The sequence below is a fragment of the Amblyomma mixtum genome, chromosome 9, assembly GCF_055824585.1.
Source record: "Amblyomma mixtum isolate Tamu chromosome 9, ASM5582458v1, whole genome shotgun sequence".
NCBI lineage: Eukaryota > Metazoa > Arthropoda > Arachnida > Ixodida > Ixodidae > Amblyomma > Amblyomma mixtum.
Window position 1 is genome coordinate 12,158,314 of NC_143020.1, and position 17,619 is coordinate 12,175,932.

The 17,619-nt window shown below is 44.3% G+C and overlaps 1 long non-coding RNA gene and 1 pseudogene across 1 annotated transcript; one reads left to right on the top strand and one right to left on the bottom strand.

Annotated features, from left to right (window-relative positions):
* Window positions 1-1,627: 1,627 nt before the first annotated feature.
* On the bottom strand, window positions 1,628-3,930 carry LOC149328324 (toll-like receptor 2; annotated as a pseudogene).
* Window positions 3,931-7,205: 3,275 nt separating this feature from the next.
* LOC149328325 (uncharacterized) lies at window positions 7,206-14,618 on the top strand. Its single transcript, XR_016285776.1, has 3 exons — window positions 7,206-7,330; window positions 10,641-10,793; window positions 14,500-14,618. It is a non-coding gene; the product is annotated as an uncharacterized LOC149328325 (long non-coding RNA).
* Window positions 14,619-17,619: the final 3,001 nt, after the last annotated feature.

Sequence of the window (17,619 nt, forward strand, 5' to 3'; positions counted from 1 at the left end):
CGTACAAAAAAATGAAAGATCCACCAGAACACAACGTACACTTCCAGAATCCGCACATGTGCTGAAGGAAAGTCCATAACTAGTATGGGAGAAGTGGGAGAATTGCCCTTCCCCTCGGTTCATCATGACGAGCCTTGTCGTCCATCGGCTCAATCAATAAACAAATAAAGAATACGCCAGTGGACACATCTTTCATAAGAGCGCCTTTGCATGTAAAGTAAATCATATGAATAAACTACAGAGTGAGCGTTACATGCACTCTTGCCTCAGATTGCCGTAGGCGGCGTGCATCTAGGTATCCTCACTTGCCGGTGTAAAAACCGGAAGCCATAAGGATTAGTTCGGTTTTCAATTGCTTTCTCAGGTGTTTGTGATAAATGTGTTCTGCTGCGTAGAGCTTAAGTAATGTAATGTCTCGCGTTTCTTAGAAATTCTCGATATATTAGACAACATTTTCCTGCCGCTACTGCCAACTGACTCCTTAAAAATATAGTTCCCGGGACTGTACAGCAAACCATCGCGCTTGAAGTAAACAATGGAAGCAAAACTGCCGGCTACAACAATTCCCTTATTGCTATTAGCACGACTGTACACAGATAGTGCCCTAAATTAACGCGCGTTTCAGGTCGTAATCAAGGGATTTCTTCCACTGCGGTGTGATCTTGCCAGCTTGAGCTCTATACTAACGCATCATCTGCGCATAATGCTTCTCTGGTGTAATCATCCGTTAAACTAATGTTACTTTCTTAATCTTAGGAATGCATTGTAATTGCTGTCAACATTGATTTCGCTGGTTATATGAATAATTGTTTGTGTTCTCTATTGGTTATCAGAACATCTTGATCTCCACGAAGCTTTGTCTATCCGTACAGAACCAGATTATCAGACGGCCGAAAATGACGGGATATGCAAGCTGGCCAGCAATAACAACTGGCAAAGTGTTTCGAACCTGTAAATGCGCTTTCTACGAGAGTGCAGTTGCAAAGATGCGGAAGTTGTCAATGAAACCTATAACCGCAGTGCTGTCCAAGAGTCATACAAGCGCTTTTTCGTAATGCGAGAACGGTTTTTACTGCCATATACGGAGCAGAATAGAAAGTATCGTTTCATTCAGTGATTTCACAGCATTGACATCTTTGCGTTGCCTCTCCTGAAGCACAACGTTGGCGTGCCCTTCACTTTCCTGCGCTTGTGAATCTCAGTATGCGTATAGCGTTTTTCTGTACTCTCATTGCACACGCAGAAGGCAGGATGAAGGTTACGGCTTAACCTGTAAATTACTCGCGACTAACAGCAGAGGTGCAGCGTAACCTGCAAATTGTTCATAGCCGGCGATAAATTGAAATGCACAACGTAACCCGTAAAGAGTATACGCTAACATGTATGCTATAACTTTATTAAGCCCATACTAAGGGATCCCAGGATTGGACCGCAGGTAAGGCCTCTACGAAGCGATCTAGTGTCAGCGGCGTGTGGACTGTAAGACGAATGGTGACAGTGTCTCACATTTATCGAGCATGTCGCTACGAAAGCAGCGATAGTGTAATAAAAGACTAGTGCAACCAGACGCGGTCTAAACCTCATGAGACCGCAATACTTGGAAGAAAGGAAGTTAAGAGCCGCATGACTACTGTTGCAGAGCAGCCAGAACCTGGAGCCAGAAGAGGTTGTTCAGAGCCTCGCTCGAACCGTCGGGCGGTAGCTGAACGTAGGTGCGGGTCTTGATGAAGTACGCCAGCATGGAGCTCATCTCAGACTCCTGCAAGTCGGCCTTCCTTATGAACACCAAGCCATCGTTGCGGTCGTTCTCAAACAGCCGATGCGTCGCCAGGCTCAGCTCAAACATGCACCAGCGACTGCGGCAGAACTCCCGGCTCAGCAAGAACAGCGACACGCGGCTCTGCGTTATGTCCCGGCAGATGTTCTCGGTGATCGGGAGGCCCGGGATGAAGACCCGATCGGCCACGCAGAGTCGAAAATTCATGGAAGCTTCGAGATTTGTAAGCAGCACGTCTCGCACCCACTTGGCGTCCGAGGCGTGGTACGAGAGGAAGCCGTCCCACAGAAAACGTCCTCTGTGGGTCTCTCTTCGATATCCTTTAATAGCTAATTTGAGGTACAGCAGGCTGTACATGCAGTACAAGCGGTTTCTGTAAACGGCGTAGCCGCCAAGGAGGCGACCATGGCAGAGAAGAGCGCAGGAACACCGTAAATTCTGTAGTGGTCGGGCGGGGCGCAGTCTTCCTCATTCCTCGGCACCTCGAGTACGAGCCTGCCCTCGTGCTCCTCAGGTTGTTTGCAGAGAAAGCAGTCCGTACACTGAGCAGGGTGCTTCTGTATCAGAAAAAGAAGGTTTTTCAACCTGCAGCTTGAGCAGTGCCAGGGATTCCAGTTGAGGTTCACGTAGCTGACATTGTTGATGTCATGCAACATGTCTTCGCTTACTGTGGATAGTATGTTGTGCTCTATCTAAGAGCAGGGTTTTGAATTTAGTCATGCTAGTAAATAACGGTCCCTTCCACTCTGATATTCTATTATACGCAAGATTTAGCTCCTCGATAGGTACACCCTTCACTGCACCAAGCCGTAGTACTTTAATCTCGTTCTGAGACAGTATGAGTCGATTCAAGGAGATCAAAGTGGAGAATACTTCCGGGGCTTCGAATTGCACGATCTGATTTTTATTTAGGTTCAGAAAAATAGGTTTCCGTAGTCCCTTTACGTTTTCTCCGTCCAAATGCTTAATCGTGTTGCCAGCCATAGAGAGGTTCTTGAGGTTTTCCAGGCATTCAAACGGTGACCCGGAGGGTTGTGTTATGTGACAGTTCTCTAGCTGAAGTGCCTCGAGCAGAGGAAATCCACAAAAGGCGCGATTTGGTAACGATCCGAGGTTGGTCCCACTCATAATTAGCTTCCGAACGCTACTGTTCAGTTGACAGTTCCTGGGACAGTACTCGAACTCGATGTCACGTGGCACATTGGTGTCGGACATGTCGAGCGTACCTAGGCGCTCTAACAAAAATATTTCTTCTGGAATTTCGGGCAATTTTGTCCCGATAAGCGAGACATACCTGAAACCTGGTTTCAGATGCCCGAAGGCAAGTGGATGCATGTCCCGTATGGGAACGTGGAAAAACTCGAAGTGCTCGATTTGCAACAAGGGTGGTGGTTTTTCCCAAAGTCCGATTCTATCAAAGTTGCATTTATAGAATAGAAAATTTTTTACAGGAGTGATGGCGCCCAAACCAAGCAGCTCTGGAGAGAATTCATACAATGTGTCTATGAACGTGACGTTCACTGCCTCGGTCGTGACGGTGTGAATATTCCATAACTCAAAGAACGAATTTATAGTCTTGAAGAAGCAAGAGGTGGAGATGTACCTATCAGAGCCGACGAAGCCGTAGACGTGAAAGTTACATCTTTCGTCCGCTAGAGTCCCGTGGCCGACGGCGACAGCGGCTTGCGGAGGCATGCCGAACGTGCTTTTGCCTGTCATCTCGCTAATGGATTGCCGCCGGTACTCAAAACCATAGATATCAATTTCGGGGGCCGAAATCGTAACGAATAGGTCCTGCTGCTCATCATTTGCTAGCGGAAAGTTATCCCATTGTCGAATCTTCACGGATCAGAGCGACAAGCAGGCGATACTACCCTGAGGAGTTTTGTTGTCCACGGGTTCGTCCGATACGAGCAGCTGTTCCATCGTCAGCGCCTTCTGGTGACCAGGAGTGATATAGTGCCCAACTTTCAGCCGTACAAGAATGGTGCAAATGGCCTGGACGTATCCGTTTTCAACGGCCACGTTGCTGCGCTTGAAGCGCTGCAGCAGCGTTGCGTAAGGAGTGATGTGGGTGCTGTTCATTGACATGGTGAGGCCACAGGCTGTTGTCGCAGCCCACAGAAGTAAAGCACCAGTTTTCATGCACATCTCCGCCTGAAAGGAAAGAATGTGAGCGTTGAGCAAACCATAACCTGTGGTCACATTGTCCTTAGGCTCCCTTTAACTGCTAACACAATGACCTCTCGCGGAATGTTTGCTGCATTACAATCTCTTTTCCGCTTATAGCTCGCAATGGGAAACTAGCGCTTTAGCACAGCATTAGGCATACGCATTACCACAGGTGCTTCAGGAAAGCGCACACTGATTTTCAAAAACAGGCTTTTAGAATTATAAAGATGACCTCTGTGGGATAGCGATACCAATCTTGGCGGGCCGCAGACAACAGATGAATCAGGTTAACTGGTAAGGTGGCTAAAACCTTTTTGACAATTAACTTTATAACTATGTATGAAAGTTGAGCGCCTCCTTTCAATTACTTATATTAAACTGTCGGCCCTAAAAAAGGTCCAAGCACGTGAGGGAAGTGTTTTCAAAATATCTGAGGATCACTGTGTGCTCGAAGTATAGTGACGCTTTGAAAAGCCAACAGCCTGACGCAGGCCAGCTAGCATTGCGTTTCTGTGGACACGTGTTCGTTTCAATCTTTTTAGATTCGGTTTTAAGTGCAAGACTTACGCGTTATCCAGAGATTTATTTTGCCAAATTTATTTACTTTGTTGGGAATAGAATTCTCTACACAGCTGGCAAAAAGGTGTTGAAATGTGTGTCACAGTAGACACATCATTTTGTTGAAAATCACTCAGGCATAGGTCTAGATAATCAAGAGCGGTTTCATGCCTACCACGCAGAAAATTCTAACAGATACAGATTTTGAAGGCGAGGAGTTTTAGGGATTTTAATTCTGCACGCAAAATACGCCATATGGTGACAAGAGCAGCTGTTTTCCATTGAGACGAAAAAGTTTCGATTTATTGGCTGGTCACGCTTACAGCCACGAGTGCCTTGAACACGTGGGGGCAGTCTAACCACTAAACACCTGTTGCAGGTTATGTTTCAACATAGCATCTGCACATCTGTAGATGCGTGTAGCCGGTCGTAATGAACAGCCATATCAGCTTGTGTAATTTAGGAAACGTGATTACCTACAGAGTTATTGCTAGATAATTTTTTTTCTAAATTTTGGTGGTCTCGTAAGAAAAGATTCCCGCTTCCGAGAAACTCCTCTTTGGCTCACCCGAAGTGATCTCCCGTCACCCCTTCCTCCATGGCCAACCTGTCACGTGGCCTTTTTTGAAGCGAAAGCTTCACTACGCTAGCTGCGGAGCATTTCGCCGTGTCGGGTGCAAGCCACATCTGCGCATGCGCCGTTTCCATCGCAACGCGTTGCCATGGAAACCAGGAGGCAATCCGGCAAAACCGATGCTTGTACACATATGGCATCTTTAAGCACTTTAAAGCCATACGATTTAAATCTAAAAAAATTCTGATGGTTACGCTTGTTTAAACCTAGCGTGTACGCGAAAGCTTCTCACACGCTGCCGAATGCGTTGTCCGTGAATTCCTGGTGAAACAGCCTCGTTGGACTCCCGAATTCTCTGAGACGAATCAGTTGGTTATTTCTCTCTCTGCCTCGTTTTCCATAAGTTGTTCCATCAGCTCAGCTATGCACCTCAGTGCGCATGCGCCGTGCTATTTCCGCGGCGGCGCGCCCTGCGGCGCTCCATTGTCAGCGTGGTCGTGCGCTCGCTTCTCGGATGCGCAATAGAAAAATAGGCGCATTGTAAGCGTTCATACTCTGTGCGGCATGAGCAGAGGCTACGAGACGCTGCGTCGACGAATCCCGAATTCGTAGCATGCTACGAGGCCGGCCGACAACGCGAGAAGGGAGGGAGGAAGGCCAAGCGTGCGGCTGAGACGCCCGAAGAACGGGAAGAACGGGTCGCGAAAAGGAGAGGAGGAGCGACGACAACGACCCGCAAACGAAGCCGCCGCCTCGACGTCTGCTCAACACAGACGAGAGACACGGACTAACCACGTGATTCGTCTCAGTGAATTTGGGACTGCAACGAGGCAGGTTCACGAGGAATTCACGGACAACGCATTCGGTAGCGTGTGAGAAGCTTTCGCGTGCGCACTAGGTTTCGGCAAGCTAAACAATCAGCAAGTTATTTTCTCCTGTGTGGGGTACAGTAGGAATCAGCGGCGAGGACAGCAGCGCGAGCTGGGCAGCGAACGTCACGTAGAATCTATCACACGGTGTCACGTATCACATGGCGTGGCGTGGCTGGGGCATGGCATTTGCTTTGCGCACGCCCGAGAGGCGCATTTTTCGATGGCGCGCATCGCCTGTGTGATTTGGAAAAAAACAACGCTCATGAAACGAAAAGAAAATTTTAATATGTAAAACTATTCAAGTTGTCAGCTAAAAAAGCTACGGTAAAATTAAATACATCTGATATGTTTTCAAGGTGGTGCACTTTTGCGGCGTCAGTGATGTAAGCATGGACGCGAATACGCGAGTGACGCTATGAATTTCCCCTGCAGCTAGCCACCATAGCTCTGCAAATGGCATCGTGCTCGGCGTTTTGCGCGGCTAACTTGCCCGCATGAATTTTACTTCCTCCGTGCACACATGCTTGGTGAGGTGAACGGTGGTCGGTGCGAACAGTTTGAAGTTTAATCGACTGAAAATTGCTCAAGGAAAGTCAGCGGCATTGCATTTTTATTGTTTCTGTGCATCGCGAGTGACTGGCGGCAGCCACACGGCATCGTCTCCGGTTTGGTGAACTTGTGAGAAGGTGAGCAATTTGTTCTCAGATTTTGAAAGCGGTTTTTTGTTTCTATTGTAACCCTGTGTCTCGTCGCATGTTATGTTCACGGTAACATCAGCACAACGTGCATGCGCTTTCTGTCTCTATTTGAAGTAACATTGGTCGAACAGGCTGTCCATGTTGGTAGTGCGTGTCGAATGTGCTTTGAGATCATTCTGCGCCGCCGCGGTGGCTCAGTAGCTATGGTGCTCGGCTGCTGACCCGAAAGACGCGGGTTCGATCCCGGCCGCGGCGGCTAGAATTTCTTTGGAGGAGAAATTCTAGAGGCCCGTGTACTGTGCGATGTCAGTGCACGTTAAAGAACCCCAGGTGGTCGAAATTTCCGGAGCCCTTCACTACGGCGTCTCTCATAGCCTTAGTCGCTTTGGGACGTTAAACCCCATAAACCAAACCAGATCATTCTGCGCTCGAGATGGTCTTCTGATAATTTATTTATTACCAGGTATGGTCTAGAGATTTGGAACCCTTCATCCCACTGCAACAGTGCTGAAAAGTTGTTGTGTGTTCATGCATCTGCTGTCCTTAAACTTTTCGGTAGTCATTCGCGTGGTTCCTTTGGATCTGGACAACCGGCTACTGTTGCCAGGGACGCCTCGCAGCAGAGCCCTTGGGGACGCCCAGTGGGTCAGCTGTTTGTCCAGGTGCCAAGTTACCAAAGGTATATTCCAGAATTTTTTTTCTGTCCATCAACCTCATATTCCTTGCAGAAATTACAGTATGTAATCAGGCACTAAAAATTGGTAACTTATACACATTTCAGGACAGTTGAGAGAAATGAAATTAATTTGGTTTTTGAGGAAAGGAAATGGGGCAGTAACTGTCTCACTTCTCTCGGTGGACTCCTGAACCTAAGGGAAGGAATAAACGAGGGAGTGTAGAGAGAAATGTACATGCAGAATCAGTACTCTCTGTAGACTTTTCGAGACCTGGATTCATTCCTTCTAGGACAGTGCCAAGCAGTAGGTGAACTGCACACAAATTTATTTCCCTCTGGTGCAAAGTAAAGAGTGAAAATGTTATAAGACAAGTCTCTAGTCTGTTACATTCTCGCTGCATTTGCTGAAAGCATAGTATGAAATGCTGTATTTCTTATACCCTGATTTCCTTTACTTTGAATAGTAGGTATTGACAATGAACATCAAGGCAGCTCCACTCTCATTGCTTGTTGCTGCTTTTAGGTTTCCTCCATGATTTTCTGTTTGCTCAGTCCTGGCCTTAACATATTTTCTTCTGCTGCTTATCTTCGAACTATTGGCTAGGTTACATGGTTCTGCTACTTCTATGTTCACTGTGAGGTTTGAGAGCTTGTTGCTTTGTTCTTTTTTTAAAAGCATCTTTGTCTTCTCGAGGCTCATTGCAGTCCGGAACAGAGACCACATGCATTGTTTATGTTAAGATGATGACATGATAGCCTAACACATCGTATCGTTGCCATTCGAGCCCCCTGTGTACTTGCTTTGTTGCACTGGGAGCAAAAAAAGTTTAGTGGAAGTCGCAATGAGGCGCACATTTGTTTAGATTAGTGGCAAAAGTTTACTGTTGCTTCGCAGTAAAGTGCTCCCACCTGTTGCGCACGAGCATTTAGATGGATGTTAAATACTACTATCAAGGATTTAGCCATTGTAATGTCGCAGGTCTGTTGTGTAGGATTTCAGATCATTGTCTTGCACTGTCCCCGAAGCCTGTGGTGTCAGTCACGCCACTATGCTGTTGTATTTCTGTCCAGTGTAAAAAATAATTGCTGTGATTATGCTGCACGCACAGGTTCATGGGGAAGTAAATATTTTGTGACGCTTTAACCTGGTAATGCTTCAGAATGAACACATGCAAAAACACATGCTGTTAAAAGCCTTGGCTTGTGTAACCCAAGTGTGAGGAGAATACTATTATGGCAGGGATTCTTGCATTGCAACCTTTTAAATTCCTTTCTTGTAAAAACAATGACGTGAGGTTTCATGAGTTACAGCTCTCTTTCATTGCTTGCTCAGAGAAAGCGTTTATTGTAAGTAAGCAGTAGTCGCTTTTTTCTGTTGTTCAAGTAGCAGCATCAGCATGCCTCATCATTTTTGTCTTGAATGACTGAAGGTGCTTCCAGAGCATTGCCTTCTTTTTTTCTTGTTGCTTATTCAGCATGTAATATTGTGTCTATAGATTGCTCTTTAGCATTATTTTGCGTTCTCCCAAGCAAATTTTAGGCGACCAAATTCAGAAGCACATTGTATTGGCCTTACATGCTCGCTATTAATGCAGAAGTAATTATATGTCACAAGAAACACCAAGTCTACATCCTTCAGAGTGGGTCTAGAAGCTTGTCTCCAGACTCTTGCCTTCAAGGAGTTCTTACAGGTTTCACATATCTGCTTGGTGTTGGAAGTGACAGCCTTGACTGATAATGATATGCATTAGACACACATTATGCATTTACAGTTAGGCCGGGACGAAATGCAAACATACATGTGCAGTACTTTTCTACTTTGCAGCGAGGTATACATTTAGAAAGGGTTCATATATGTGTATTAGGTACATCTCCTAACCTGAAACAGGAATCAGGCTAGCTGCGTACTCAAGCTGAAATCACACAGGTGAAATATTTTGTCTTGTTCATAGGTGCTGTTTGCATTTCATTCCAGCCTGATTGTGCACTACTGCCATAGCAGGTACCCTATCTAAACGAGACACTCTCTTGTGGCAAATCATGCGCATATGTTTTAGACACGTGTGTGAAGAAATGTGCAGCTACAGACATTGCATACTTGGTTATTAATGCTTTTTTTCTCATGTGCATAGAACAATGTTCAGCTACATTGCTTGCTTTGTTGTTACTACTTCTATTTTTCCGCTAATATTAAACTACATATTAATCTCAGAGACCCGATGTTCAACTGAATGATCCTTCTGTGTCCCACTAGGAAGGCAAAAGCATCACGCCTAGGGCTCATTCACAGCCCTTCATCCCTGTTTTGGTTTCAGTCGGTCAGTTATGCTATTAATGAATGTAATCACTTTGTAGCACAAGTATATATAAAAATATATTTTGGGCTAAATGAGGTTAACAAGTTATCCACTCTGCACAATGGTATGGTTGGTCTTGTACATTTTTACTTGGGTGTTAATATTTCTTTTGTGGTTGCTGTCTAAATAACTTTGCCTGCCTATTCTATCCTAAATACTTTTATGCCTGTCTTCCTTCCTACTGGCTCTCTCCCTTTTCAGTCATTCCTTTTTCCTTTAAACTGGCGACTGGTCACAAGCCTTCTGTGGGAATGGCAGCTAGCGCTAGGCCCCCTTTTTTCATTTGATCTGCGCTGCTAATATTAACACTAATAGTACTGTATCCTCGGCTGCTGACCCGAAAGACGCGGGTTCGATCCCGGCCGCGGCGGTTGAATTTCTTTGGAGGAGAAATTCTAGAGGCGCGTGTACTGTGCGATGTCAGTGCACGTTAAAGAACCCCAGGTGGTCGAAATTTCCGGAGCCCTACACTACGGCGTCTCTCATAGCCTTAGTCGCTTTGGGACGTTAAACCCCATAAACCAACCAACCAATAGTACTGTATCAGTATTTATGTGATACTGCATTTTTGTTATGCATAAATAGTTGGCTAAGCCAATGGAAGCAGTGTTGAATATCTCAATATATCATGCATATATCTTGCATGCAATATCAGCATCAGTTTATTCACTTTGGATGAAGGCTATACAAACATGGTGATAAAAGCATCTGGGCCCTTAGCAAGCTGCTAGTTCGGGCCCATGCAATAAGTGCACAAAATAGTGTACGCAGGCGTCAGCATAAGAAAAAAAAGTGTAGATTTTATATGAATAGAAGATGTTACACAAAACTCTATCAGTATGTTCACTATTACACTACCCTCTATTTCTTTCAGCTCGGCCGTTTGGCTGTAGATATTTTGTGCTTCTTTCCTAGTTTAGCCCACTCAAACTACAACTTTGCGTTCTGTGTTGCAGGTAGAATCTACAATGAATGCCGCACTGTGTCTTGTAAGCAGGAGGCGGTGTTAATGGAGCCATGAACTTTTCTTGCGGATGACTGGCGTTGGCCTTATTATGCACTGAACCTCAAGTGTGAAGAGGAAAATGTCGTGTTGGATTTCTGCAGAGGTGAGACATCATGATGAATCTACCAGTGCGAAAGACGAGACAAGAGACAAGACAGTCGCTGAGTCGCGGCCAAACTTTATTGAAGTGAATAGGGAATACATGAAGAAGCCAAGCAGCACCACAAACCACACAATTACAGCTAAGCATACATGACAACATGAGTCAATGCCGCTGAACATTCCCCTGATCGAGATAGTCCAACTAATTGCGTGTTAGTGCGATAAACAACACACTTGCACATTAGTCACCGAGTCGTAAGGTGTGTCTAGCCTCAATAATCTACCATTTAATCTTCTCTGAATTTACGGCCAAAATGTGTGCTGCCAAAAGGAAAGGGTAGCAGCCTTCACATCCCTTGCAATATACAGAAAAGTTAGAACCCCTACCCTCTTGTGCTCCTGTAATCTTACATTGATACACCTTCCAGTTTGACCTATATAGACCCGACGACAAGATATAGTGTCTGATACCATGTTCATTTTACAAGGTACATATACATTTCACTCCACATGTGTATTTTTCTCTAGCCACATTCACAGAATTATTCTTAACAATTTCACATATTTTAAACAACTTATTAGGGGCCAAGAAAATCGCTTTTCCGTCATACCTTCTTGCCGCATTTTTCAATTTGTGTGACAATCTATGTACGTACAGTAACACAACCGGTCTTTTGGCATCTTGCTGGCTGGCCCCGGCCTGATTGCGCCGGTCGCCGTGAAAAGCTTTCGGCTTCTTTAACAATTTATTGTATGCTCTTTCATTAACATGGTTAGGAAATCCTGCGTTCATTAACCTAAAATCTGCTCTTGAAAACTAGTCTTCATGCTGTGAAAGCATGACTTCATCAATTCTGAGCCCAGGCTTGACAGTGCAATGCTATCTTTCACTAGCTTGGAATAGCCAACCTTTGTCCAAGTAGCAGCTTAACAGTCCTGGGTGAATATCACCAGTGCACATGGTGTGTGCAGATCATCAAGCTAAGGTCCAGAAACCGCAGCTCTTTTTTTGGAGACATTTGCTCCAAGGTAAGCCTAAGACAAAGGCCTTGCTCTTTAAACAGCTTGAGAATATGTTCACGTCCCAAATTATCAGAACCTTTGTAAAAGACCAGAAAATCATCAACACAGCAAAAGATTTTTTCCCCCAGTCCATGCAAGTCCTTCACAATCATTCTATCCACCCTACTTCAAATATCTCTTAGCACAAGGCCCATCTTCGAACCACTACATATACCAGATTTTTGAACACATACCACACTACAATACTGTACAACCATGCTCTTAAAATAAATGCTATTCACTAGCATGTTCTTCAGATAAATTTCAGAAAAGGGTTCTTGCAAAATTTTGTCTGGTTATTTGCAAAAGCATTTGTCTACTTCGCATCTTGAAGATCCGTTTCTTGTACTCAATTCGCAGCGTGGTTGAGTATCTGAAGAATGGCAATCTAGCGGATTGTCTGGCGGTTAGTGTCGATGTAGAACTATTTTATTCCATCCCGTATGAGGACCTCATGCAAAGCTTGTGAATGTCTATATTGGAGCACAAAGAGGAGCTTGTGTTTAGGAACAGGTGCATAATAGACTTTTTTTTCTCCTTACCTCCTTTTATTTGAAGAGCATGTTTCTGGAGCATGGCTGTGCGGCATATGTTCAAAAGTCTAGTATATGTATCGATTGAATGCCTCTGTGCTAAGTAATATTCTCTTAAGCAGGGTGGATGGAGTGATTGCCAAGAACTTGCATGGGCTGGGGGAAAATCTTTCACTTCGTCTGATTTTCTGGTCTTTTACAAAAGGTTGCGATAGTGTGGGACCTGTGCATATTGTCAAGTTGTTTAAGGAGCAAGGCCTTTCTTTGTCTTAGGTTTTCCTTAGAGAAAATGTCGCATCAAAAAGCGCTGCGGTTTCTGGGCTTCACCTTTATGTTCTGCACATGCCATGTATGCTGCCGATATTCACCCAGGAGTGTCAAGCAGCTACTTGACTATTGGCCGAACCATTCTAAGCTAGTGAAAGATAGCATTGCGTCATCTAGGCTAAGCTTGGTATTGATGAAGTGATGCTTTCACAGCATGACAAATGGTCTCCAAGAGCAGATTTTAAGGCTTACGAAAGCATTATTCCCCAACCATGCTATTGCAGGAGTGTGTGATAAATTGTTAAAGCTGAGCGTATAAGATTGATCAAGTTGGTCAGACATGCTAAAGGTAAGAATGGCATAGCATCATGTAACGAGGACAGCAGGAGAGCACACACGCATTAGTGCCAGCCTTGGAGCGGATACAGAATCCAAGAGCGCGTGCTTGACATTCAGCGTTGGCAGTCAAGGGTCGGGCTCATACAATCTTGAATGTTCAAATCAGTGTTTTCTCATTTCCTTGACTATCAATGCTGATTGTCAAGCACGTGCTCTTGGATTCTGTATCCGCTCCAAGGTTGGCACTTGTGCGTGCGCTTGCTGTCCTGCTGTCCTTATAACTTGAGGCTGCGCCATTCTTCCCTTTAGCATGTTAAAGCTAAAACCCCTTCACAGGGATTGGCAGGATACGGCCGGGGCCAGCCATCGAGATCCCAAAAGATCGACTGTGTTACTGTACATACGTAGATTGTCGCACAATTTGAAAAATGTGGTCAGAAGGTGTGACGCAAAAATGGTGCTCTTGGCCCCTAATAAGTTGTCTACAATCTGTAAAATTGTTAAGAATAATTTTGTGAATTTGGTCCGGGAAAAGCATATGTGCCTTGTAAAATGTATGTGGTGTATCGGATACTGTTATCTTGGGGTTGGGTTTATGTTGGTCAAACTCGAAGGTGTGTGAATATAAGACTACGGGAGCACAAGAGATATTTGGATATTGGTAGGGGTTCTAACTTATCTGTACATCGCAAGGAATGTGAAGGCTGCTAGCCATTCCTTTTGGCAACATTCATTTTGGCGATACATTCGGAGCAGATTAACCGGAAAATTATCGAGGCTAGACACATCTTATGGCTCGGTGACAAATCTATGAGTGTGCTGTCCATCGTGTTAATATGCAACGAGTTGGACTATCTAGATGAGAGGAAAGTTAAGAGTGATCTTTTACTCATGTTGTGGTATAGCTTATCTGTAACTGTGTGATTTGTGGTGCGGTTTGGCTTTTCTATGTACTCCCTGTTTACTTCAATAAACTTCAGTTGCGAGTCAGCGCCTGCTTTGTCTCCTTTCTTGTCATTGTCTCGTGCTGGTAGGTTCACGTACTTGCAGAGTAGTTTCACTGAATTGTATACTTGCAGAGGCTTGTGAAGAAAAACCAGAGGAATTTTCTTTCCTTTGTCTGGAATGGAAGTTAAAAATTTTTTTCGCGTATCTAGATGTTTGCAGCATGAAATTCCATTCTGGAAGGGAAAACCCACTAAATTGTACATTTTGTGTGCAAGGGTACTGATGCTTGCATAAAACTGAAAACATTCGTCCAGGCTATCTGGCTAGCTTCTTTCTTCCTTGTGCCCAGATTTTTTAAACAATACTTTATCAGATTTATTTTGATCAGAATTTCTAACATGTTAATTACACCACATTTTGTGATCATATACAACAACATTCAAAACATGGTGATCACTGGCGTATGGTTTAGTCTGGAGTAGAATGATGAGAAGTACCTAGTATATAGTAAAATTTAATATTACTAGTCTAAAATGAACAAAATTGCTCTTTTTTTAGTGGAAAATTTTGCTACCAGAGAGTCGGAGCGGCATGGCATGATGAAGACTTGGACAGTGTGCATTCCAAAGTACCTGTATTCATGTCGGCACGAGAACTTCGCACAGTGTTTCAAACAGTTGGTGAGTGCTTGGTGCTGTGCTTCTACTTAAATATATGAATAGATATTTTATTTTAAATGTGCCTGAACAGCCAATTGGCCTAAACGAGTGCACACTAAGTCAGTACAAACACCATGACATGAACAAACATGAAACAGAAAAATGGTCACAAATACGATGATAATAATGGTAAAGAAAAACAAGCATAATGATATAAACAATGAAAACAGCAAATTAGGCAAATATTTCTGAAATGTTGAATTGTATTATTTGCGAACGAGTCATTGGTGAAATGGCATGCATGTCAGGATAAAATCTATCATAGCATTTGGTGGTTTTTCCCTGAGGCACACGAAATCGCAGTGACATCAATAACTGCTCACAGTCAATAGAGCCGAGCACAACTTGTGACAAGTGACTCACGCGTGACATGCATGTAGAAGATGCATGTCACGCGTGAGTCACCTGTCATAAAGAGTAGACATACCAAGGTCTGCTAGAAGAAAGTAGTAGCCTTAGAAATGACAGCGCTCAATATATCTATCACAAAGGATGCATACAATCTTCTGCTGAAAATTTTCGATTTCATTGCCAGAGGTAACAGAGGCACTATTAAAGCTACTGATGCAAACTGAAGACGTGGCATCACGAGAGCACAGTAGCCAAATTTTGTTTTCAATCTGAATAAGAGTGTGTGTCTGGAAATTTGAGCAAAAATTGAGTAGCATTTAGATATTCTTGCACGAAATACCACTGTTAAAATTGGTTATAAATGATATGTCTCACTTGTCCACTTATCTGCTGAATATAGTAACATGGCTTGCAACCTGAGTGCCTCCGATGTATGAAAAAAATGGCTAGGTTACTGCATGACGCGTGGAGCAACCTAGTGTAGCACATTTAGGCTTCATGGAGTGGAGAATGAGGGCAGAAATAACTTTAAGAACAGAAAACACAGGACCAGGAAGCTGACAGAACACACTGACACTCGGTGCATGAAGGGCATTATGGAGTTGCCTGCCGTGTCGTGCAAGATGAAGGTCGCACAGACAGATGTTAAACATGAGTCGATGCAGATACCTTCTGTCATTACGTAACAGCTGAGCATGGCCAGACTCTTGTGCCTTCCTCCGCAAGCAATCTGGAAGCGCAACTCTTCGAAGTCTTTTATGCTTTCGCTCGACATATACATCATCACTGCATGTGTCGAGGAAAAGTACATACCCTTGATGTCAAGCGGCAGAGCACTCACAGGGCCCAGTAACAGCTCACTTAGGTGTTCTGGTGCATCTACAGGGCACCTCATGAGAGATTCTTAGGCTTCAGACCACTCAATCTACAGGGCGCCTCATGAGAAATTCTTAGGCTTCAGAACACTCAGCCCTTGCAGAAATTGTCTCAAAGTTTGTTGCCACATGGACCTCTTCGCAATAATGACCCTAAAAGCGAGCCTTCCTTTAGCGTCACAAAAAAAGGCCTAGGACATGGGTCTTTTTTGCTCCTTCATTAGAACCAAAATGTTTGCGAGCGAGATCTTCCACAGATATGGAATGATTTCATGAAATGTCAAAGAGAAGACTGAAGCTGTGCGAAGCAATACCAGTAACAGCCCTGCCGCGGTGGCTCAGTGGTTACGACGCTTGGCTGCTCACCCGAAAGACGCGGGTTCGATGCCGGTCGCGGCGGCCAAATTTCGATGGAGGAGAAATTCTAGAGGCGCATGCGCTGTGCGATGTCAGTGCACGTTAAAAAACCCCAGGCGGTCGAAATTTCCGGAGCCCTTCAACACGGCGTCCCTCATAGCCTGAGTTGCTTTGGGACGTTAAACCCTAATAACCAAACCAAACCAAGCAATCCCAGTTACAAACACATCACAGCTATTGTAGATGCTCAGAGAATCATGCCTTAATCCTTTTTCTACATCAGACACATGACGACACTTTGTCTTTCTGGGCCATCATTTTGAAAAGGTTAACATGGCAGCGGCCTTCGGTTAAATTTCTGCAAAGAGCCCTTTGTGAAAACTTAAGCATCTGTTCCTCGTGAGGCACACTGCAGAGATATTTGAATACCTTAATGAGCTGCAACCAGCACCTGTGGCTGCATTTTCACTGACATCAGAGATTAGTACATTTTATTGCAGATGCTGAGATAATGGAAACTATGACTGAAAGCATAAGGTTTCGGGGAAGTATGCTTCCCGATTGCTTGTGGGCAAGTGCTGGGTAACCACCAATCCAATGGGTGCAAGCTTTCTCCTCCCCTCGTGCTCGTCTTCTTTAGGGTGAAATGCCTGCCAAATGGTTCATTGCCCCACCTTGAGATGAAGAAAATACCCTGTGCCATGGTGCTATTTGTCCTCAGATTCCCTCGCGCCATCAAAAATCACAATCATCATCCTGCTTGTGGGCAAGTGTCTGGCCTTTTTCAGATGTTACCAATGTTCCTTCCTCGCTAAGTTGTGCATTGAGTACTATGTAATGAAAGGCATCTGCATTGAATTGTATTTGGCACCCATCCTTAGCTACTTTCTATTTGCACAAAGTTGTAGACAACCGTAAAGACTTTCATGCACACAGTGGTGTCCGAGTAAGCGCATTTTGTCTGCGTCTTCCTGGCCCTGTGGTTTTTGCTGTTTACTGTTATGAGAAATGAATTTTATGCAATGAATCATGTTGGTTTGGTTCTCAGTAAATGGCTTTTACAAGCTTCTAGGAAAGCCGATTGTTCAATAGCGGATGGTTCAAATGTATTTGTGGCATTTATAATAGGTGTTGTGTGGCTACTAAATCAGTATTTTTTTGTCTTTTCCGATGAATCCGACAGCAATGTTTATAGGTACAATGTGGGCAATTTGTCATGAAAATAAAACGTATGTACTTGTACTCAACCAAACACTTGCCACTCTTTCATTCTAAGTTGCATTCTTTGTACGTGTGCAATACATAATATGCATGAAAGTCTTGTACATAATACTTATTTCCTCGGCCTCTGGACTGCTATATCGGCAGTGAACATT